A 25,725-nucleotide genomic window follows, 5' to 3' on the forward strand; every position below is an offset into this window, starting at 1 on the left:
TAGTTCTACGTCAAAAAAGAACTGTCAAACATGGTCCGATCTGACTTAACAAAGACCACTTGTGCTTCACAAGTAAACGAAATTGTTTCGTAGAATACCATAACTAACTATTTATTTTACTTTTCTAATAATAATGATTTTGTAATCAATAAATATGTTATAATTAATTAAAAATGTTAAAATTGTTATAAAACAGAGAAAAAAAGCAATAAATAAAATACCGATATAATAAACCTAACTATTTGATTTTATGGTCCATACGGAAAAACATTTCCCATGAAATTATATACACCGTGCTATGTTTTTCTGGTGATATTCTCTTACTTTACACCCACAATAGCTAAAATATTGTGTTGTATTGGCGTATTTCACAAAATCTTTAATCTTTAATCTTTTATCTTGAAAGGGTTAAATGAAAATAGAAATGATAACCTATATGACGGTCGGAATTACACTTCGATAAATACCACAGCGAAGGAATCAAAGACCTTACTGTCCATCTGTTGAAGATTATGGCTCTCAAATAACCGAAAGATTTCCATCGGCAACCTTCCTCTGACTTCCCCCACTTTTTTTTTCTTCGTGAAAGTCAAACCTTCAATCATTTTTATTTACTGTTGCGTGTAATGAAGCCACCGATCATCGATTATCTCTTCCCAAGATGGAAATAAAATCACTGATGCGCTGCATTCATTATTTTATGGTTATTACCAAAAGGAAGTCGGAGCGAAAAACAACAAATCATGTTGTTTTGACGTAGGACTACGTCTTTCATTTCTATACCGGGGTGTAAAATCAAAGTTTCGAAAACGAAAGCGTTACGCCGGAGACCGAGATTTTGAGCGTTAATAGCACCTAAACAACTGAACGAAATGGTATGATTAACACTTCATTCGAAAGATAAAATGTCTACGCGTTATATACTTGTTACTTTTTGATCCAAAAACTTGTTTCAATAGTCTTAAAATTGCTTTCAAAACAGGCGTTGCTGAAAAATACTTTGTCAGTTCCCCTGGGAATTTAAAAATACATTGATGAGAAAGAGTTTATTCTAATGTTTTCTATCCATATAACAATGCAACCAAATACATTTGGTTTTGTGATTTTTCAATCGGTCGCAATTAACGGGAAAGCGTCTGAAAATTATTCTTTTTCGGCGAGGAATCAAGGGATTGAGGGATTCATTACCTAGCCTGACTTGACCTGAAAGACATGCAGTTTGTTTGGAACTGTGAGGGAGGGCAAAAAAGCCAGGAGGCAGAAGGCAGGAGGAGAAGAGAAGGTGACCAAGAGAGTATCAGCATCGAAAAACGGTTCCGCTTGAGACATCGGAGCAGCCACCACACACACATACACGCGCGGAACTATTTTTGTTTGGTTGCCATCCAGCATCGAGGAGATTCCGGAAAGATATTATCGTTGCTGAAAAATAATCTGCCAGATCCCTTGGGAATTGAAAATTACATTCAAGCGAAAGAGTTTATTTTAACGTTTTCTATCCATATAATACTGCGACCAAATACAATTGATTTTGTGGTTTTTCAATCAAGTGCAATTAACAGGTGGTTATCGAGTTAGCATTAACCACTGGTGGTGGACTTCGAGAAGAATCCGGAAAGATATCGCTGCTGCAAAATAATCTGACAGTTCCTCTTGGCATTGAAAATAACATGCAAGCGAAAGAGCTCTCGTTTTCGAAGTGCCTCAAATATTCATTTGATCATTCATTCAGAATGGATTCAGATTCAACTTCAAACAAATGATCACTGAATCAACGATAGTCCTACGTCACCTTTGCAGTTATACCATAGATATAACCCACTTCCTGTTTTTTCTTTGGAAACAGGAACATTATGATTAATCACTATTCTAAAAAGAGTTAATTATTGGCTAGAGATGAAAATTCAATTGTAGTCTTCTTGCAATTTTTTTTGGTGATTATCCTATTATTATGGGTACCGCCTGTCTTATTTTGTATTGTTGGTGATATTTGTGTATTTATGGAAATGCGGAAGCTTTTCCGACTAGTCGACTCGACCTTTGTTGTGGCTTCCATTTTTTTCCTTTCGTATCTCCCCACTCGCGCGCACTGTCAGGGATTTATTGCATTCATGTTGGGGAGTGGATGGTTTCGTAATAATAATTTGGTTGTAATGAACACATCCTCATGCGGATAGGAAAAACCGCTGACTAGCAGTCCAGACTCTGTTATATTCTACTTACGGCCATAGTCAGTAGAAGAAGCGTCCGTACTGGTAAAAGAAAATCATTATCATTATCATGATAATGTGGTCTGTTCGAAGCAGCGTATGCTTATTTATGCGGCTTCTGATGATATGTAGAGCCACTTGAGAGAGAATTTCACAACTCACAGATCCTGGGATCCTGGGATTATTATTTTGGATGTTTTTGGATGCAATCATTTTATTATTCTGGAGTGAAATAAGTTTTTCGATTGAAGTCAAAACCAAATTTGGACCATTGACTTTTGAATTATATTCGATAGTTATCTGTGTATATTTTATGCCAAATACCAAAAACTTATAATTAATCAGATTTCTAGCATGACAACGCAATGCCGTAAATATCGTGAAACATATTCAAATAGATAGCGATACCAGAAAGTGATGCCTCATCTGCCACATTGACCAGGCATAGCTCCATCGTTGAGTGATTTATTTTCACAAAATGATCATGGTTTGTCTTAATAATGAGATGACCTTCAAAGGTCAGTTTTGCGTCTCGCCACATTAGTGACAAATATCACTTTGTCTTTAGGTTAAACATTTAAAAATTTTCAGTAATTGTTTTCAATTTAAATTAAATATCTAAACAGCATGGTTTTTATTCTATGCAAAACTGGTAAAGAGCAAAGACAGTATATAAACTACTGGCTATCCTTCATTCACGTGAAAATAAGTTACCCATCTCAACCTGCAATAATGAACAGCAACAGCAAACAGAATTGTTACGCCCTGTGGGCTGATGATGACCGAATTCGAAATGCTCTTGCGAAAGCTCGTTAAATAATGGTATTCCCATGAGGGTGGAGTTCTTCAGCGATTACATTTCATGCCCGGATGGGTTTATTATGGAAATGTTTAGCACTGATTAAAATTTGCATAAACTCGAAACGGGTTTGCGCATTGCACGGAACTGAAATCGATGAAAAGTTAATAGGAGCACTCGCCAAACTATCAACGCGAGAATCATTACGTGGATCCGTAAGGGGGTTGTTATGATTTTGTTTACATATGGGTAAACATGATACGGCCATTGTGGTGTAAACATCGGGCCTAACTTTTCGCCTGTTATTACCTAATTTAGCGATCAATATGCGCACAATTCCAACCAACATGCTTATCGCATGAATTCAGATTGATGGCGTACATTATCGTAATTAACTATATCCGGATCATCATAGCATTTTTCCTGACTGCGGTTTTACATGAATTGGAGCCAATTTCCAATTTGAAAATTTCTGATAGCATACAGCGGTAGTGAAAGGTACCAATGATAGAGTGTAGGATGTTTGTATACTAATGTTTTTAGCCTCCTAATTTGTATTTATCTGAAAAAAAGTTTCTTTATATTTTACGCGCCAATCTGTTGAATATTCAGCCATTTTTTTTAAATTTTCAAATATAATTTGTTTATTGTTAAATTATTGGATTGGGGAATAAGTTCATAGCGTTTTGACGTAGAACTACTTCTTTCATTAGGGGAACCAAATCAGAAAACAGGTCACGTTTTTATGAAATAAAGTTAACGTTAATAACTATCTTTGCCGCTTGTGGATTTTGGCAATTTACATACCAAACGAATCGGAAATTGTCTAAGATTTATGTGATATGCTATACATTACAATCCCCTGGTGTGTGAATGGTTTGAATTGATGAAAACTAGTAGCATTTCGATTTTCTCATACATTTGTTTTACTCATTTGTGAGCTTTTTTACCCGTGCCTGCAATAACGAGCAACTTATCGACGAGCAACGAAGAGGAATATTTGCCTAGAGTATATAAAAATGGATCTCGCTAGCCCAAAATATCTTCTTAAGGCAAGAGGGCGGAGGTGGTAGCGCTGGAGTAGAGTAGAGTAGAGTTTTCAAAGGGCCTTTCTCAAGGCTAGAGACGAATGAACTGCAAAAGTTTAAAGTCTCTATAATACAATACCTTCTTTCCTTCCAAAATATCAGTATAGTTCTATATTCGAAGCAATGAACATCGCTTGTTCTTCTTTGTTTGTGTCATCACATGTCTTCGTTTTGTATTGAGCTGTGGTCGGACGCGATGTATCTGGCATTGCAACCATTACATCGAACTGACGCCATTGCATAAGGTTCTGAACTAAAACAAAAATAATAGTTCTGGAATTTTGTTTGTGATTTGGTTTCACATGATAGTAGCAAAACTCCCCACCAAGGATGACAGCTAATCTGATATAGACCGGCAATATTAACAGAAAGGGCTTCTGTTAAGAAGGGCGCAAAACGGAGATAAGTGTGTGTATATTTAGTTGCTTCAAGCCTGCTCCCTCAAGTATCTGCTCCCGTGTGCATCGCGTCAAAGAATAGCAAAGAATAGCTGTAGTAAAACTTTCTGCACTAAGGATGACGACAGCTGCGCTTATCTCGAGAATGAGAAAGTAATGCAACTTTTCTCGAGGCCAGTAATATTAACATAAACGTTTCTTTTGAGAATAGCGCAGGATTCTAAAATAGTATACGAAGTTTTAAGCAAGCAACGTGAAAAACAAAACTATAAGAGCTTAGTTCTACGATAACAATTCTTTTATTTTTTTCAACGATTTGTTTGCTGTTTGGCAAAGGATAAGTATTCATTCGATAGAACTCTTTCTGCTCTACAAAACATTTTTAATTGTATTTTTGAGTCATTTAATTTTTGAATTCTTATGAGGTAGAAATGGTATACCCATGAAGCAAAAATCCACATTTTCGACACATGCTCTTCTTTGCTTTTTTTCGGAGCAGCCAGCCTGGGACATTTGCGACGTGTATGGAGAAGGTCTACAGCGGGGAGCTGATTAACCTATTGATATAATTATTGTTTTTTTTTTGTTTAAATAAATGCCACGCTGCGAACTTATTCCCAAACCCAATAGCGCACTGTCTTCGGGTAAACCTAGTTAACAAGCTGGTTTTGTTAATTATTAATTTCAATTAGAATTACTTATTAACCCTCTGCGTTCGTATTAAATTTGGGCTTGGGTGTCGTACTGGTCGGAATTATTTTTCCTTGAAAAATTATTATTTTTTTTTTGGCAGACTTGTCTCACTTCTTAACTAGGCGCCAGAATTTTCACCTGTCCCCGGGCTTCTAAATGCCAAAAGGGGGGCTAGGCTTTACGGAATGCACGTACTTGCATGCTCGTGCTGTTTTGATCCTCACCGAGGAATTGTCGGACAATCGCGCAGGTGCTAAGGAAGACAGACTTTTGGATGCCGGCCAATTCCATCTCCATGTTCAACACCTTCAGCGCTTCCAGAAGTGTCTTCGGGACAATTCCAGTTCCAGAGAGAACGACTGGAACAATTCTTGGGACCTTCCTTAGCCCCACAGTTTCTTGAGCTCCACGGCCAATGGTCGGTACTTGCAGATTTTGCGACCGTGGGTCTCCTCCAGATTATGGTTCAGTGGAATAGCGACATTGATGATGGTGACATTGCGGTCACTCTTGTCGTAAACCATTATATCTGGGCGGTTGTGGTGGATCGAGAGGTCGGTCAGAACAGTGCGATCCCAGTACAGCTTGAAACGGTCGTTTTCCAGGACAGGTGCAGGCAGGTACCGGTAGTTTGGTACGTTGTCTTCTAGTAGAGCATATTGGAGCGCCAGTTGTCGATGAACAATACGGGTCACGTTGTTGTGGCGCTCGGTGTAGGCTGTGTTGGCCAAAACGGGACAGCCTCCCATAATGTGATCTATGTTTTCACCTGGTTGATGGCATATCCGGCAAATGTCATCAATGGCTTGATGCCAGACGTACCGCCTGCAGTTTCTCGTCGGCATTATCCTGTCCTGGATGGCTATAATGTCGGCTTCTACTACTGAAGAGAGTTCACCACGCGTTAGCCACAGATTAGATGCGGCCATGCACTGCCTTCTGCTTTCAAGCTGCTATCTTCTCCTCCGCTGTCTGCAGATTGCAGTTGAGTTGGTACTCCGCTTGCGCCAAGTGCAGAGCGCTGTATCCTCTGTCAGCGGCGCAGACAGCCCGGTATAGCGCGTTTTGGTTGGCGCGTTCTGCGAAGTACTCGCGCAGTTGTCGTAACTGGGCAACACACAGTGCAGATATGTCGACTATTCCAAGTCCCCCTTCTTTGCGTGGTAGTGAAACTCTCTCCAGTGCCAATTGAGGATGGTGCATTCCGGCCTCTTTGAATGCTTTCCTCATCCTCCTCTCAAGGTCCTCTAGGTCAGTTTTGCTCCATTTGACTACACCAAAACTGAAGGTCAGCAGGGGAACCGCGAATGTGTTGATCGCGCGTACCTTGTTCCCCGCGTTGAGGAAAGTCCTCAGGACACAGTTCACTCGACTCAAGAACTTGTCTCGCAGCTCCGTCTTGATGTCGGAGTGGCGAATCCCGGCGAGCTGTCGGAATCCAAGGTATTTGTAGGATTCGCCACGAATCATGTCTCTTATCAACTCTCCGTCATAGACCTTGTAGCCTCCGGATTCGGTAAGTTGTCCTTTCAGCAGATGGATACAGCGGCATTTGCCGAGGCCGAACTCCATGCAGATGTCCCTGCTTATTCCAACGACAACCCGGATAGCTACACCAAGACGCTGACGTGAAACAGCGTAGACCTTGAGATCGTCCATGTAGAAGGTATGGGTCACTTCTTCGCCAAAGCGGGCTGAAAAAGTCGCCTTGGAATATACCCCTCTTTATCTGCAGCGTTCTAGACTGCAACACATTTTCCCCATCACAAAGGTGCAGAGATGTACTCCACTGCCTCATGGCATGCTGCAGGAACCTAACGACGACGGGATCAATTTTGTAGAGCTCCAATACCCGGACGAGAAACGAGTGAGGTATGAAGTCGTAAGCCTTCCTGTAATCGATGTAGGCCATGCTTAGGTTCCGCTGGTTATATACTGCCTAGCCGACTATGGCAGCTTTGATGATGGCCTGGTCTTTGCAGCCATGCGTATTTTTCCTGCATCCTTTCTGCTCTTTTGCGATGATGTGATGCTGTTCGCAGTGAGCAGAAACTTTGGCGGTAATGATGCTGCTCAGTAGTTTGTACAGACTCGACAGGCACGTTATCGTAAACGGAACCGAATTTGGCATGTGGCGGTTTGTACTTTGATGGGTTCAATGTGTTGCTGTCTTTCGGGAGGAGGAAGGTGACGCCACGGGTGGCTAATTCAGGGAGGTTGTGTGGGTCACGTAGCACCTTGTTGAAGCACTCAGCTATCTTTGGATGTGCGACGGTCAGCTTCTTGTGCCAGAAGTTCTGAACACCATCGGGGCCCGGTGCTGCCCAGTTCCTCAGGTACCGCGAGGCTTCGCGGACATCGTTCTCTCCGATGATGATAGCTGGCATCTCTCCAATTTCACCACAACTCTCCTCCTCCCGTCTTAACCACATTTGCCCTTCGCGATGTTGTACTGGTGTTTCCCAAATACCAGCCCAGAAGTTCGTCACATCGCTAATATCTGGAAAACCTTCACGGTAGTCGGGCTTCTTGTCGCAAATGTGATCGTAGAACCCCTTTTCGTTATCCCTGAATATCCGACTTTGTTGTTGGCGCTTTGCAGAGTCAGAGTAACGTTTCAGCCGTTTAGTTAGGACGCCCAATTGCTGTACCAGTGTGTCGAGTTTTTCCGTCAGCTGGTGAGCTCCCAGCTGGCGAAGTTCAGTAGGCCGCACGATCACAGCTACTTTGCGAGATAATTTCACCGATCTGCTGCCTCTTTTGTACGTCATCAGTCTTCCAATTGCGGCGCGCTTGTTTAGGATCCGTTGCTCCAATCTCCTTCGCCATGGAGACTCACGCCCTTTACGGAGATGTTGGAGCAGTGCGACCCTTGGCCTTATACGGTATTCTAAACTTTTGGCAGTCGCCACAGCAGCGCAGTAAACTTTCAGTTACAGCTCCTCCATGTTCTCAGCATCAACCAAGTGCAGCGGAAGAACGTGCTCGTTCATGATCTTTACTGCACTTGTCAACCTGCGGGAATGCTGCATCTTCGGGATCCTGGGGCGCGACAAAGGGTCTGTGTCGCGGAACTGTGAGATCACTTCGTCGTAGTGGAAGACCAGATCGCGTAGTAGTTGTTGATCTGGCTGTGGGTCTTCCGGCTCAGGGAGTTGTTGTACTGTGGCCTCCACTGGTGCTGATTCGCATGCCCCACTCCCGACGAACTCTGGATACGCTTCCTCGAACATTGTTAGTATTCGAGGGCGACCGCTCATGTTCATCTCCAAAGCAGTGCAGATGCAATAGGCGCGGATCACGAATTTGTTCATTTCGTGTGTCCACATGATCCGGTGCCTAGTGGTACCCACGAGTGTGGACGACTGTCGTCTGGCAGTCGCAACACGTCTCGTAGGCGCAGTGTTTCTTGGGTGATAACCTTTTCGAGGCGCCGCCCCTAACATGGGGAACAGACGCACCCCTAAACCTCCAGTGACCCGGGAGGCCTTCCCCGGGAGAGATATAGCGCTCTGACTCGCTCGCACCCCCTCACTTAGCCACTTTCGACACCCGTTCTCGGAGCCAAGACCAGGTGTGTGTTTCCAGTTCACGCCCGATCTAAAAATGTCGTCATATGATCTTCGTGGAGGCGTGAGATAGGAACATTTGAGACCAACAGGTAGGCTCCTACCCATGTGTTGATCCCCATTTGAGAACCAACATTTTTTTTCTCTATTATAGAGACTTTCAACACATTTTGGCTGGTTCGTCACTTTTACTTCCATTTTTGGAAGAATGTCGGGAGTGAGAATTGAACTCGTGATCTGAGAGGTGAGAGGTATGGATGCTACCACTACGCCAGAACGCCTCCCTTGAAATACTGGTAAGATATGCAAGATTATGAAAAATAAAATTTTTTAAATTTTTTTTAACTATATATATAATTAGGGGGTCTTCGTAGCCACTTGGTTACGCGTTCGCTTACCAAGCGATCGATCGTGAGTTCAAACTCAGGGCCCTCAATTGACCATCTTTGTGTTGTTATAGAATAACTACGTCCACGCAACCATCATCAGCGATGGAAATCGATCCACGGTCGAAATAAGATCGATTCATCCATACAACTGCTCTGCTCTGCAAGAAACATCGGACTGCTGTTCTATAAATAACTCAACAATGATCAATATCAACTGTCTCCGCTGTCCGGTCTGCTGAACAATGGATGAACAGAAAGAATACCTGTTGGGGGGAAGCAAACTACGCCACTGATGACTTGATCTGAACCTGCGCATCCGGACGGTGCCACTCCATGACGCACCCAGACAATCGTTGAAAGCTAGCTGTCATCACTGTCATTCTGAAAACTTCTCTCGTACCACACATTCTTTGCTAATCACAAAAAAGGAGTAGAGATAGAACCTGAAATAAAGTTGAATTCCCAAATTGTTAAATAATTGAATCATCCTGTCGTGCTTTTGAATTTAAAACGAGGAGATCAAATGTAGGTAAAACCTAATAATGTAAAGTTCTTGTTTAATTATTGTTTCTCTTAATAAATACAGCTTTGAGCTCGCTATACATTGATAAAAACGCGTGCTGAATAAAACCTCCGAAACCCCCGTAACAAAACTCAAAGATTTGAGGTTATCGAGTGGGAATAAGAGCCACAGGATGCCGGAAAGTGACCTCTTCGACTGCCCGTTGTGCGAGCAGGCAAACAACGTCGAAGACATGGTCATGTGCGACCAGTGTGAGAAGTGGATCCACTACAGCTGTGCGGGATACGACGAGCAAAGGAAGGAAGAGCATTGCAAGTGCCAAGATTGCTGCGGTACGCGCCACCGTGAAACCACATTGACACCGGTAGCAAGACCTAACGGAGATGTAGCAGGAGGAAGTAACCCGATCGACGAACGGGCCCGTCTAAACTTGAAGCTGCTGGCGGATCAGAAGGCACATCTGCTGAAGGAATTGGAGCTGGATTTCGCACAGCAGCTTGAACGGAAGAAGTTGGAACTGGAGAAGGAGGCGTTGAAAATTCAGTTCGACATACTGAATGGTTCTTCTGACGGTGGCGTTGGATCAACCGGACCCGTTGGAACTACCAGTGGAGCAGCGGCAAACGTTGGCCGCAATACAGAGTGGATGAGTCGTCTAAATCAGGTCACTGCGTGCACGAATCAGCTAAATATTGCTTCAGCTAGCACGACAACAATTTCTACGACTAACTCCGAAAATGCTCCACAATTCTCTGCTGCCAAGGGAAACAAGTTCGTCCAACCGAGTTCAACCATTCCGTCATTCACCTCCACTTCCGGCACCACCAATCAACTACCAACGTCCGCTGGTGTATGTTCAACGCGAACGAATTATGATCCTCCGTCTCACGAACTGTGTCAAGCTTCGGGCTTCCTTCAGGAGTTTCAGTCCGGAAGAGGACCACTTCAGCTGGATTCTTCGACGCCAACGACGAAAACCAACTGGGCCAACCCGACGCTCGGCTACACCATTCCTACGCAATGTTTACCAACAGCTATCAGCTCAGTGATACCATGTGGAAGCTACCCGCTGGTGGGTAGAAACGTAAGCCAACCGTACCAGGTAACGAATAGCGTAGGAAATATAGTGTCAGTAGGTCAAGCTTCATATCCTCAATACACGAATAGTAGCGTAGGTCCAATAAACCTGGTAGGGAATCCAATGAATGTAAATCAATCCTTCGTACACCCCTTACTCTCATCAAGTGTACCCCAACAATACTCACAGGTGTACCCTGTTAATTATTCGCTACCAGCAATGAATCCAAACGTCTCGCAAGTGCCTCTTCCAAACTATCAAGTGCCTTTATTGAACCAGCAAATGCCGGGAATGAATTGTGAAATAAATACACCCACATCTCGTCAAATGGCGGCGAGACATGTTATGTCGAAAGAACTCCCAGTATTCAGTGGAAATCCGGAGGAGTGGCCTATGTTTTTTAGTGCCTTCAACACATCCACAGAGGCCTGTGGATATAGTGATGTGGAGAACCTAGGCCGCCTTCAGCGGTGCCTGAAAGGTGCAGCACTGGAAGCAGTTCGCAGCCGACTCCTGCTCCCCGCATCGGTACCGCAGGTGATCCAGACGTTGCAGCTTCTGTACGGGCGACCGGAGCAGATAATCTACGCGCTGCTTTCGAAGATTCGGGATGTTCCTGCACCGAAAGCGGAGAACCTGCAGTCACTTATTGCCTTCGGAATGGCAGTACAGAATTTCTGCGACCATCTGGAGGCTGCAGCGCAAGTTGCACATCTGTCAAACCCAGTGCTTCTGCAGGAGCTAGTGGACAAGCTGCCGGCACATCTGAAGCTGGAGTGGGTCACATTCAAACGTCAGTTCCTGGTGGTTGACTTGCGCGTATTCGGCAGGTACATGTCAAACCTGGTATCGGCAGCGGCAGAGGTGTCTCTAAACGTGGATATCAAGAGGACGAATCTAAAGAAAGAGGAGAAGGTGAAAAGTTTCGTTAATGCGCATCTCTCTCCGACAAGTTCGACGGAATCGCCGAAACCAAGATCGGAGTCATCGAAAGCTGTCGCGTCCGTTATCTGCTTAACCTGTGGGAAACCGGATCACAAAGTGAGGGAATGTGAAACCTTCAAGAAGATGAACCGGGAGGATCGCTGGAAAGTCGTCCACACCAATTTCCTGTGTCGAACATGTCTCGGGAAGCACGGAAGGAAACCATGTCGTTCTCAAGCTCGCTGTGATGTACAGGGTTGTCAAATGAGGCATCATCCACTTTTGCACGGTAGTGCGACAAGTTCTACACCAACGTCAAGGCAAACGCCACAACAAGCTAGTTCAACGCCACCGGAAAATCAGAACGAAGGCGTTAACGCTCATCGTACTGCAAACTCAACCTTGTTCCGGATTCTACCGGTTAAGCTCTTCAACAAGGAACGGACCATCAATACACTGGCGTTCATCGATGAAGGGTCGTCGGTTACGCTCATGGACAGGAGTCTCGCTGATTCGATGCAGGCTATAGGACCAAAGAAGCGCCTTTGTCTAACGTGGACGGGAAACATTACCCGCGACGAAGAAGATTCCATGCGAGTGGAAATCGAGATTGCAGGAACTGGAGCGAAGAAGCGCTACGTACTCGATGACGTTAGGACCTTCGAATCTCTTGCGCTACCGAAGCAGACGCTGCGCTACAAGGAACTCGCTGAACGCTACAGACATTTGAAGAAGTTGCCAATACAGGACTTCGAATCGGAAGCACCAGGTATTTTGATAGGTGCAAAGCACACCAACCTTACCGCTACGCAGCAAATAAGAGAGGATGAACTGGGTGAGCCGATTGCTGCTAAGACAAGACTCGGCTGGGCCATCTACGGGGCGATACCAAAGGGAACTGCGTACCCCAGCTACAATCTCCACATCTGCGGCTGTGACTTGGAGAGCGACCTGCACGCGCTAGTAAAGCAGCACTTCACGGTGGAGAACACGGGCGTATCTGCGGACTCAAGTCCCGAGTCTGAGGACGATAAGCGGGCCAGGGCCATACTAAATGCAACGACGAAACGGACTGAAGGAGGATTCGAGACTGGGCTGCTATGGCGATACGATAACGTCGAGTTTCCTGCAAGCTACGTTATGGCAGTACGGCGGCTCCAGTGCTTGGGACGGCAACTGAAGAAGAGTCCCGAGGTGATGGAAAATGTCGACCAGCAGATAATGGAGTATCAAAGGAAAGGCTATATCCACGAAGCAACGGAGGCCGAACTACGTTCAGCAGACCCACGCCGGATGTGGTATCTTCCGGTGGGTATTGTCCGTAATCCGAAGAAGCCGAGTAAGATCCGTATAGTGTGGGATGCAGCAGCTACGGTGGACGGAGTCTCCCTCAATAGCATGCTGCTAAAGGGGCCGGATCTAGTAGTACCACTCCTGAAAGTTCTATGTGGCTTTCGGGAACGAAGAATTGCCATCGTAGGCGACATAAGGGAAATGTTCCACCAACTAAAACTGCGACAAGAGGACCGTTACAGTCAACTGTTTGTCTGGTTTGGAGAGTCGGAGCAGCAACTTAAAACCTTCATCATCGATGTGGCAACTTTCGGGTCGACGTGCTCACCATGCTCGGCGCAATTCGTAAAGAATCTGAATGCAGCTGAGCACGCAGAGCAGTACCCGAAAGCAGCAGAAGCGATCCAACGCCGCCACTATGTCGACGATTATTTGCAGAACTTCGACAGCGAAGAAGAAGCTTGCCAGGTAGTCGAAGAGGTGAAACTGGTCCATCGACAAGGCGGATTTGACATCCGAAACTGGTTGTCCAACTCGTCCGCGGTCCTCGAACGGGTCGGGGAAGCTGATCGCACTCCAGCAAAGATCGTCGGAGGGACCGGAAACGAAATGGAGCGAGTATTGGGAATGCAGTGGAATGCAAAGAACGACATGTTCCTGTTCTCCAGCGATGTCAACGTGGAAGCGATCACTCCCACGAAGCGAAATATCCTGCGTTGCGTGATGTCGTTGTTCGACCCGTTAGGCCTTCTCTCTCACTTCTTAATCCACGGAAGGGTCCAGGACATATGGCGAACGAAGGCAGGGTGGGACGATATTGTGGAGGGTCCTATCCTGAACCGCTGGCGTGTGTGGGCCGGGATGTTCAACGAACTTGGAGATGTTCAAGTTCCACGTGCTTATTTCCCAGGTATATCGTCAGACGACATTGATGATCTGCAGCTACACATCTTCGTAGATGGAAGTGAAACGGCCTATGCATGTGTTGCCTATCTTCGAGCCTCAATCAACGGTGAATACCACAGTGCCCTCGTATCCGCAAAGGCAAAGGTGGCTCCACAGAAAGCGCTGTCCATCCCAAGGCTGGAGCTTCAAGCAGCACTGATCGGCTGCAGGCTGATGAAGACGTTGTGCAGCAGCCACAGCCTCCAGATAAAGCGAAGAATATTCTGGACGGATTCGAAGACCGTCCTTTCCTGGATCCATTCCGACCACCGCCGGTATAGGCAGTTTGTTGCCTGCAGAATTGGTGAGATCCTGGCGAAATCCAATCCCGAGGAGTGGAGATACGTACCATCGGGACTCAACAGTGCAGACGACGGTACAAAGTGGAGAAGTAAACCTAACTTGAAGCCCGACGGTCGCTGGTTCAGAGGGCCGGAATTCCTGAAACGTTCGGAGGAGATGTGGCCTAAACAAGCAGATCCTGATCTCACCGAAGAGGAACTGAGACCTTGTCTCGTTCACGTGACAGATTCGCAGGAAGGAGTCATCGATTCGAGCCGATTCTCCAAGTATGAGAGGCTTCAGCACACGATCGCCTACCTCTTTCGCTTCGTCGATAACTGCCGTCGAGTACGGCGGAAGGAACCGCGAACGACTTCGCATTTCAGCAACGAGGAACTTGCTCGGGCCGAGAATGCTCTCTGGCGACTAGCACAGCGCTCCGTGTTTCATGAAGAAGTAGAGGTGCTGACAAAAGTGAAGAACGGACACCGGTTAAGACTGGCGTGAACCAGCCAAATCTTCAAGTTATCTCCATTCATCGACGAATTCGGAGTGCTTCGAATCGATACGCGCATCGTCGGGGCAATCTTCGTGCCGTATGACACCAAATACCATGTGATCCTTCCGAAGAAACACCGCATAACAGACCTGATACTCGACTGGTTCCACCGACGTTACCTTCATGCAAACCACGAAACGGTCACAAATGAAGTTCGCCAGCGATTCTACGTGCCCTGTCTTCGTGCACTCGTGCGGAGTTTGGTGAAGCGTTGTATGCAGTGTAGAATTACGAAAGCTAAACCATCGTGTCCACGTGAAGGTCCGCTCCCGGAGGCAAGGCTCAGTCCCTATATTCGACCATTCACCTTCGTCGGGCTTGATTATTTCGGCCCCATCATCGTAAAAGTTGGACGATCGCTTGCCAAACGATGGGTGGCACTCTTTACATGCCTCACCATCAGAGCTGTTCACCTAGAGGTCGTGTATTCCCTGTCCACGGAGTCGTGTAAGATGGCTATCCGTCGATTTCTGGTGCGTCGTGGATCACCCTTGGAGATAAGGAGCGACAACGGCACGAACTTCATTGGAGCAAGCCGTGAACTCCAGCAGCAAGTCGCAGATATGAATCAGCACCTGTCGTCAACCTTCACTAATGCGTTTACTAAGTGGGTCTTCAACCCACCGTCTGCCCCGCACATGGGAGGATCGTGGGAGCGGCTTGTTAGATCGGTCAAGGTCGCCTTCGCTACACTAAACTCAAACAGGAACCCAGACGACGAGACACTCCTCACCCTGATGATCGAGGCCGAAGGGATAGTGAATTCGCGGCCCCTGACGTTCGTCTCCCTCGAATTAGAAACCCAAGAAGCTCTGACGCCCAACCACTTTCTGCTTCTGAGCTCTCAAGGGACCGCTCAGCCTCCACAGGCCATTTCAGATCGTCCAGAGTGCCTCAGGGCTAATTGGAAGCTTACGAGGAACCTGGTCAATCAATTTTGGCGACGCTGGGTACGGGAATACCTTCCAACTATCTGCAGACGCACCAAATGGTTTGAAGAAACCAAGGGACCGACGGAAGGAGATCCAGTTATCATCGTCGACGAATCGGTCCGCAACGGATGGCTGCGAGGACGGGTTTTATCAGTAGTGAAGGGGCGAGATGGACGGGCCAGGCAAGTTCTGGTGAAGACGACGGGAGGAATACTGTGCCGGCCGGTGACGAAGGTCGCCGTTCTTGACATACAACCAGCAGTCGACAGTGGAGCTGAGAAGTAACGCTGTACCCTCGGAAACCCTGGACCAGCATTACGGGTCGGGGGAGGTTGGGGGGAAGCAAACTACGCCACTGATGACTTGATCTGAACCTGCGCATCCGGACGGTGCCACTCCATGACGCACCCAGACAATCGTTGAAAGCTAGCTGTCATCACTGTCATTCTGAAAACTTCTCTCGTACCACACATTCTTTGCTAATCACAAAAAAGGAGTAGAGATAGAACCTGAAATAAAGTTGAATTCCCAAATTGTTAAATAATTGAATCATCCTGTCGTGCTTTTGAATTTAAAACGAGGAGATCAAATGTAGGTAAAACCTAATAATGTAAAGTTCTTGTTTAATTATTGTTTCTCTTAATAAATACAGCTTTGAGCTCGCTATACATTGATAAAAACGCGTGCTGAATAGAACCTCCGAAACCCCCGTAACAATACCCTTACGCCTAAATGGTTACTACAGTGTAATTTACCATAATGTAATGGAACAGAAAAAACTTAACGCCTAAATGGCTACTACTAACGACTGTGTAATTTACAATTTATAGAAACATAAACATTTGTACATGTACACGATTAAAACCCGGCTCTGTAACAGCTAAAATGCTAATGAGCCTAATAAATAAATAAATGAGATAAAAAATATATATATATATATATATATATATATATATATATAATTATATATATATATATATATATATATATATATATATATATATATATATATATATATATATATATATATATATATATACATATATATATATATATATGTATTATATATAACTATATATATATGTACATATGTATTAACTTAGCAATGTCTTTTAATGTAATGTGTTCATCTTCGTGTGGAATCTTTCGAAATAGTCTCCAAGAGAGAATCAGATGAAGTATAATCAATACATAATTTTATTTTTATTATCCCTTGAATATAAGACACTTTTGCCTTTAATACAATAAATGTGTAACTAATGCCAGCAATGTGTATCCGAAAAGATCAGCACTTTTCACTTTTAACAGAGATTTTTTTTTACAGGAGATTATTCTGATGACACAAGACACTGAAGTAGACAACTATCCCGCTCTTTAAAAACAACTACTTCAACACAACTTGAACCAACAGTTACTCAAATAATGATTTCAGCGTAAATCCGAACTTTTCACTTTATATGAACAAACATTTCGTCTTGAGACACTTATGCGATTATTCAAATAACATGAGGCAATTATGCGAACAGTAGTTCTGATACTCATGAACAATCTTTTCCATCACACCAAAGTATTACAATTGATATTAGCGTTGTCGTCACATCTGTGAGAAAAATAGAAGCAATGCTTGATTTTTTCCATCGGTTTGGGAGAGTATCAGGCTCAACCTAAACAAAACGACGTCGATCGATGTCGGCTTTATGAATGGAAATCCGATGCATGTAGACTGGTTAAGAACGGAAGTGATACTTCTCAACACGTTCGTTACAGCAAAAGTGTGGTATCTGTCTTCGATTCTTCCATTGTATAATAATCACACGGCAAAAATAACTGCCACTATGGGAATACTCCTATGGAACAGACATCCAGCACGCGTTCCGATGCAACAGTTGGCAAGACCACGTAAACAAGGAGGGCTGAATCTACAGCTACCGGCGCTAAAATGTAAAGCACTACTAATCAATCGGCAACTTCAAGAGATCGGTTCCACTCCCTACTATGCCTCCTTTATCACTCAAGCAAATCCCCGCCATCCCCCACCGAATTTTCCCTGCCTGAAAACTGTCCTGCAAACACTTCCACGTTTGCCATCTCAAATTCAACAAAATCCATCCTCCAATCAAATTCACCGTTTTTTCATTGATCAGACAGCCAAACCGAGAGTGGAGCTGCGTCATCCCACAGTAAATTGGAGGTGTGTGTGGCTTAACATCGGAAGCAACAAATTAACTTCAGCCCAGCGTAGTTATTGGTACCTATTAGTTAACGAAAAAATGGAGCATCGTGTTCTTTGGCACACCATTGGACGAGTAGACAACGAGCAATGCCTACACTGCAACGCTGCACGAGAAACACTTAAGCATAAACTGAGTGAATGTCAACGAATAACAATGGCATGGACGCTTCTACAGAGGATATTAGCAACAACACTCGACGTCCTCAGGAGACTTTCATATGATGATTTGATACATCCAACTTTGAGCGGTGTGAATGGACAAACGAAAACAAAAATAATGAAAATTTTCATCAATTACGTAATATTCATAATGAATTCCGACAATGTGGTAGATGTAAATGAATTAGAGTTCAACTTAAGAGTTGGATTTTAATAATACAATATATATGTAAATAGATTTGACAAAACAATGAAATAAACCAAATTTTTAATTTAAAAAAAAAAACAAATGGCTAAATTGGTTGGTAAATTCATATTTTGTTGGGTCCCCACTTCGGGCTGCTATCTCCACTCGTTGTACATAGTCGCTTTTGGTGATCCCATGGTAATCTATGCAAGCAGTAAGGCCATGCGAGGATTGACACGGTCCTTCATGGGGAGCCGGATCAGCGCAAGTCAAGTGTTACATCTGAACCTAGTCCCTAAGCCTAGACGAGCATCGAACGTTCCCGAAGGCAGGCTTTTATCGGGACGGGGACAATCGCACCATTAACCCACACGCCATTTCAAAAAGGTTTCACCCTTCTTCAATGTTTGCATTAAAAAAGGACTTTTTTTTCGGATGGCGATAAAAAACTAAGACAGATAATTGAGTTTGATCAGATTCCCGTGGAAGATAATTATATTAGCTAACTTGCAAAAAAATTCTACGCCCTTGCGAGCGGTCTTCCGGCAGTTAACCGGAACATTCGCCATGGCGGACGAAAACATGGCATGTTTTTGAGTACTTTCTTCGTTTTATATATCAATTCCTTCTCAGTTTTCGCGACAAAATTGTTGGAGTAGATCTTATGCTTCAGGTTTGCCCAGGAATTTTCGATGGGACGCAGCTGGGGGACGTTGGGCGGGTTCACCGACTTGGGTACCACATCGACATTCAGCCGCTCCATCTCCTCTAACGATCGCTTCGAAGAGTGGGCCGACGCCAGATCCGACAAGAACACCGCGTCTTCGCCCTTGTGGTATTTCTTGATGAACGACGCAACTTCCGGCAAGCACTTCGTACTAGAAATTTCCCCGTTCACTGCCAGTCCGGAGCTAAAGAAGAGCAGCTTTGACATCCCCTTCTCGCCCCTTCTCGTCAGCCACAGCAGCACTTTCTCGGGGAACTTGATTATAAAATAAACTTCACTTCGGAGTTCACTTCCTTCGTGGGGGAAGTAGAATACGAAGTGCCCTGCCAGTTGTTGCCATCCAGGGTGAGATAGGTCTCGTCGTCCATCACCACCGCCACGTCGCGATTCCCCGGGAAAATCGACTTGACCATATTATTCAACCGCGGCCGCTGCGTCATTGCCTGCTGCTCCCAGACCAGTGGACAGGACTTCCGCTTCCTGACATGTATGTCCATGATCGCCAGGAAGTATTTCACTGTTTGACCTGTTGCACCGACCTCCCAGCCAAGCGCACGCAGCGATGTAGCCACTTTTCCCTCGATCTTCCTCTTCAGCATCCTTTGGAGCTTCTTGTCGCTCAGGATTGTCGGCCGTCCTGAACTGGGCTTTCTTTCGATGCTCTGATTGTTGTCCAATAGTGCTAAGATGTTGTAGATGCCGGAAAATGTTTCAACTCGTAACATTGCAGGCGGCAGTTTGATGGTTTGGGAAGAATTTTCTCAAAAATGTCTGGTTTAGATAGCTTATCATCAACACGAATGAACAGTCAGAAGTGCAACGAAATACTTCAGAATTATTTACAGCTGTTTTTGTATCAAAAACAATTTGATAATTGGGTAATTTGGCATCAATTCATAAAATCTGGGATCCTCTGTGTAGAACGGGATACACACTACAATATAGCGCAGCTTGGTCGAAACTACTCCGAATGGGTTATTTAAACTGATTGAGAAGTAAAGATAACCTATAAATTAGAAACTTATCGTAATTCATGTCAAATTAGTGTTAATTCTGTGAAGGAGTAAGTGTTTTTCCATCTGGTTCTATAGTTGTGAAACACTGGAATTTTAGTTTTTTGCATGTTTCGCGCCTAAACACAACAATAAAGTTGAAACAAGCGCTTCAGTGCGGGACACAGGTTTTCGTACATTTGAATTCTCAAGAGTAAAGAGAGTTTGACACACTCACACCAAGATTTCTCCCAACAAGCGCACACTGGCTCTTTATATATTCGCTGGTGAAAGGGAAAGCGCATGGTTTCTCTTTGCTGAGTGATTTATTGTAACCTCAGTTTAGGCATGAAACCCGCGCGCGGGTTTCTCCTGATCAGTGTTGCCACATTTTAATCGATACCAAAAGGGAAAAAATCTTACTTATCTGTACTTTTTCTTCAAAAAATCTGTACCATTGGAATTATTCATTATAGAGAAAAATCATGAAATGTGAAGAAAAACTCATTTATTTACTAGAAAATATTATATTTACTTGCTTACTTTATATTTAGATTTACTTACTACAAAAACTAGTAGGGGAAAAGGGGGGAATTCGGACCACCTAAGCAAATCGCCTAATATTTCCAAACCAATGCGGTCTAAACCAAAAATGTCACATTGTATATTGAGCTACACATGTTTTCTTTCAATAAATAATGTTTAATCATTATATCAAGCTTTAAACTACCAAATATATCATAAAATAAAAAATAAAAAAAGATTTTTGGACATTAAAATTTGATGCGGGGTGATTTGGACCGTCTGTGGGGTGATTTGGTCCAGTGTGTGTTTCATCGAAAAAAACATATTAGGATGTCAAAAAAGTCCTGCGGTATTTTTTTTTGAATTTTCATTTGTTCATAAAATTAGTTACAATCATCTATTTTAAGTCAAATATGCGCCGTTTTGTTCGATGACTTGTTCCCAACGAGATGCCAACTTCATAATACCCCTGTTATAGAAGGTCGCTTCCTTATTGGCAAAAAACTCGGATAGCCAATTTTCACAGGCCTCTTTTGTGGCTAACTTCTGACTACCTAGCTCGTTCGCCATGGACAAAAACAGGTGGTAGTCACTTGGTGCAAGGTCCGGACTATACGGCGGATGCAAAAGAACCTCCCATCCGAGCTCCCGGAGCTTCTGGCGCGTCACCAAAGAAGTGTGTGGCCTGGCGTTGGCTTCACCAGGCATCTCCAACCAAGTTTGCTTCCCATACTTTTGCAATTCCTCTGTCATTTTTGATCTGTCCATGCGACAAAAAATCCATGGAATCCCAGATCATCTACGCTCCGATTATATTCCGCCGATATTTTCGGCAGAATATGGGAAAGTTAGATCTGATAAAATGTTCTTTACTGACGGTTCATACATAAACGGGTCCACTGGCTTCGGCATCTTCAATGAAAATTCCAGTGCCTCTTTCAAACTCAAAGATCCTTGTTCCGTGTATGTCGCTGAACTGGGTGCGATATACTACGCACTGGGGATCATTGAAACATTGCCCATCGACCACTATTTTATTTTTTCAGACAGTCTCAGCTCAATAGAGGCAATCCGTTCAATGAAGGTTGATAAACGCTCATCTTATTTCCTAACTAGAATAAGACAACTATTGAGTATTTTGGTCGAAAAATTATTCAAGATTACCTTAGCATGGGTTCCCTCTCATTACTCGATTCCGGGGAATGAGAAAGCGGACTCGCTAGCTAAGGTGGGCGCTTTAGAAGGCACACTTTTTGAAAGGCAAATTGCTTATAATGAATTTTTCCACATTCCTCGTCAGTACACGCCCGTAAGTTGGCAGCGCATGTGAAGTGGAGATGAGTTCGGTCGTTGGTTACACACGATTATCCCTAAGGTCTCGACGAGTGCATGGTTCAAGGGATTGAATGTAGGTCGTGATTTCATTCGCGTGATATCTCGGCTTATGTCCAATCACTACAACCTAAACGCGCATCTCTATCGCATTGGGCTCGCAGCAAACAATCTTTGTGATTGTGGCGATGGCTACCACGACATCGAGCATGTTGTCTGGTCGTGTATCCGGTTCCATACTGCTCGCTCTCAGCTCTCTAGAGCACTGAGAGCACAAGGTAGACAATCGGAGATCCCCGTCCGGGATATCTTAGGTAGCCGTGATCCTGATCTTCTGCTTCATCTATACCTGTTCCTCAGGAACGCCGATGTCAACGTTTAATGATGTTTCCTTCGTTGTGTCCCCGTTTTATATCCCTCCTATCCGATCGATAAACTTTTACTTAGTCGCGGCAATACATACACACACTCTTTACAGATACACGGGCCAAAGGTTGTGCAGTCCACTGATGATTCAACAAGAGCCAAAGGTTGTACCGCTCATGACAACTCTACATGAACTGATGATTGCGCCGGTTAGTGACCATTCTATCCTGGATTCCTCGAGTCGAGAAAGACGCACCATGCTAGATATGAGGTACAGACTAGGGGGGCGTTGCTGATTAAGGGTCAGCTGCATCCCAATAGGAAGTATCCCGTGTCGGGCACACGTACAGAGCATTGGAAACAGCAACATCCGAATTACGAAAACACTTGTAATACTAACCTCGAGCCAACCGCGAGTAATCGGTTACATATTACTAACATAGATAATAAGAAAAATTGTCAAAGTATTGAACTCCCGGCCCCGTGAGGCTAACGCTATGATATAATATGAGCCTTAATAAAAATATATATTTTTTATATAAAAAAAAATGCGGCCTCTGTTTATCAAAGATGGCCTCTTCTTCATGAGTGATACCTTCAAGCGGTCTAGTTGTTGGCAGTACAGGTCCGAATTGAGGGTTCGGCCATAGGGAAGCAGCTCATAATAGATTATTCCTTGACAATCCCACCAAACACACAGCAGAACCTTCCTGGTCGTTAATGAGGGCTTGGCCACCGTCTGAGCCGCTTCAGCGTGCTTCGACCACGACCGTTTGCGCTTCACGTTGTCGTAAGTGACCCACTTTTCATCGCCAGTCACCATCCGCTTCAGAAACGGGTCGATTTTGTTGCGATTCAGCAGCGATTCACATGCGTCGATACGGTCAAAGATGTTTTTTTGCGTCAACGTGTGTGGCACCCATACATCGAGCTTCTTTGTGAATCCAAGCTTCTTCAAATGATTAATAACGGTTTGATGACTTATCCCCAGCTCTTGGCCGATGCTACGGCTGCTACTATACCGGTCTTTCTCGGCTAATTCAGCGATTTTGTCGCAATTTTCGACGACAGGCCTTCCGGAGCGTGGCGCATCTTCGACGACCTCTACATCAGAACGAAAACGTTGAAACCATCGTTGTGCGGTGGAAATGGAAACTGTATCGGGTCCATAAACTGCACAAAATTTATTGGCAGCTTGAGATGCATTTTTGCCTTTGTCATAGTAGTACTGTAAAATATGTCGGATTTTCTCATTATTTTGCTCCATATTTGCGACACTATAACTCACGAACGACTTAACCAAACGAAATACTGTCAAGGACTATGTTATAGCGTATTATACCTTTCCAACAAGCTATAGTATGACTCGATACAATGAATACAACTAGAACTACGCGCTTACAACGACACCTCGCGGAAATACCGCAGGACTTTTTTGACAGCCTAATACTTATGCTTATGTGAAGTATTTTGGGATAATGTTACAATCAGTAACAGTGTTTTAGGATCGATTCCAGGTGTCTTGGCCAGATTCCAGACCAGTAAAATTAGATTGACACCATCTCGAATTCTGCATGAATATTTCCACTGTAGTTCGAGCATTTTCACATACTTTCGTTGTTGGTCAAAGAAAATCCGTTCTTGATGGCCTGAGTTGCTCTTTCAAGCTTTTTCTTCTTCCTACGTTGTCTGCCCATCCTCTTTGTGTAATTCCGTGACATCTGGAATCAATTAGATCAAAGAAAAGCCTCAAACCTGTAGGACCAATTCACCCCACAGAAGCGTGTCCATGTCACCCCACACAACATGCAAAAATTAAAATGCAATTAATTTCATTTATTGTTATCAAACTTACAGTTTCGCTACATCAAAATGTTCCTCTTCAGTAGGCGAACAGAACTTTACTGCACAATACACGAAAAGTTGGTTTAATCAGCGGGAAAAACTTCAAAACCACGATCGGAAAACTCACATTTTTTGACAATCAGAGTGCTTGTTGTGTTCATGCTACCGTTTCCTTCGCCCTGTCGAATTTTACCAAAGTTTTTTACGTTACTTACATACAGTTCAATAACAAAAGAAAATGACATTATGGAAAATCCAAGTTGAGCCGTACTTTTTGAGATAAAGGGGTGGTCCAAATCACCCCGTATGTCCAACTCACCCCGTGTTACCCTACTTACGTATTAACGTCGCCGGCAATTTTTATTATGAATTTATTTTTCCGTAATGACGTACGGGGGAAAAATCATCATCTAACGAGGAGACGGTCCCAAACCGCCGTCTGTCTGTCTGTTTGTCTGTCTGTCTGATTCTTACGGACTCGGAAACTACTGAACCGATCGACATGAAAATTGGTATGAAGGGGTTTTTGGGGCCGGGGAAGGTTTTCTTGATAGTTTGAGACCTCTCACCTCTCTCTAAGGGGGGGCTGCCATACAAATGAAACACAAATTTCTGCATTACTCGAGAATTATTCAAGCAAATGAAACCAAATTTGGCATGTGGAGGTTTTAGTGTGCAATAAATGTTTTTACGGTGGTAAGATACTCCTTCTCCCTCTCCTAGGGGAGGGAGCAGCCATACAAATGAAACACAAATTTCTGCATTAATCAAGAATTAATCGAGCAAACGAAACCAAATTTGGGATGTGAAGGTTTTAGGGTGCAATAAATGTTTTTACGGTGGTAAGATACTCCTTCTCCCTCTCCTAGAAAATACCAAATTAAGCATGCGAATGTTTTAGGGAATACAAAACGTTTCTATGGCGAATAGGCACTCCTCCCGTCTCTCTGAGGGGGAAGGGGGGCTGTCATACAAATGAAGCATACATTTCCGCTTAATTCAAGAACTAATCAAGCAAACGGAACTGAAGTTGGCATCTGGAGGTTTTACGGGGAGGAAATATTTCTAAGGCGGTTCAACACTCCTCCCCTCTCTCTAAGAGAGTCTCCCATACAAATGAAACGAATCCAAATTTGGCATGTGGAGGTTTTAGGATGCAATAAATGTTCCTATGGTGGTTCCACACTCCTCCTCCCTCTCTTAGGTTGGGCTGTCATACAAATGAAAAACAAATTTCTGCATTACTCGAAAACTAATCAAGCAAATGGAGCCCAATTTGGCATGTGAAGATTTTAGTGGGCACGAAACGTTTCTATAGTGAATAGACACTCCTCCCCCTCTCTAAGGGGAGAAGAGGGGTGGGGTCTATCATTATTCTATCGTATTTTCTGTATCAAACATTTATTCCATGTAACGGAGAAACTTGTTATTTGCAAGTGGTTGAAAAATCTTGGACGAGAATTGTGTCTGAAAATAATTTGATATAACAACGATGAGTTTTGGTAGAAGTACTAGGAATTTTTTAGTAAAAGGTAAATTTAACGGGGTCGATTACAAGATCAATCAATGAAAAGTTCTGCGATTGGACTCATGAACTTGCACTTAGTAAGAAAACGTAAATGTTTGGAGGTATTGAAAACAAAAACCAAATTTTGGGTGGGACGAAGTTTGCTGGGT

The 25,725-nt window shown here is 44.0% G+C and overlaps 1 protein-coding gene across 8 annotated transcripts in view; it reads left to right on the top strand.

Moving 5' to 3' along the window:
* LOC129775114 (lachesin-like) overlaps positions 1-25,725 on the top strand; it is a 277,293-nt gene that overhangs the window by 71,800 nt on the left and 179,768 nt on the right. The gene's annotated exons all lie outside the window — the stretch shown is intronic.

This window comes from Toxorhynchites rutilus, chromosome 3 (genome assembly GCF_029784135.1).
Source record: "Toxorhynchites rutilus septentrionalis strain SRP chromosome 3, ASM2978413v1, whole genome shotgun sequence".
Classification (NCBI taxonomy): Eukaryota; Metazoa; Arthropoda; class Insecta; order Diptera; family Culicidae; genus Toxorhynchites; species Toxorhynchites rutilus.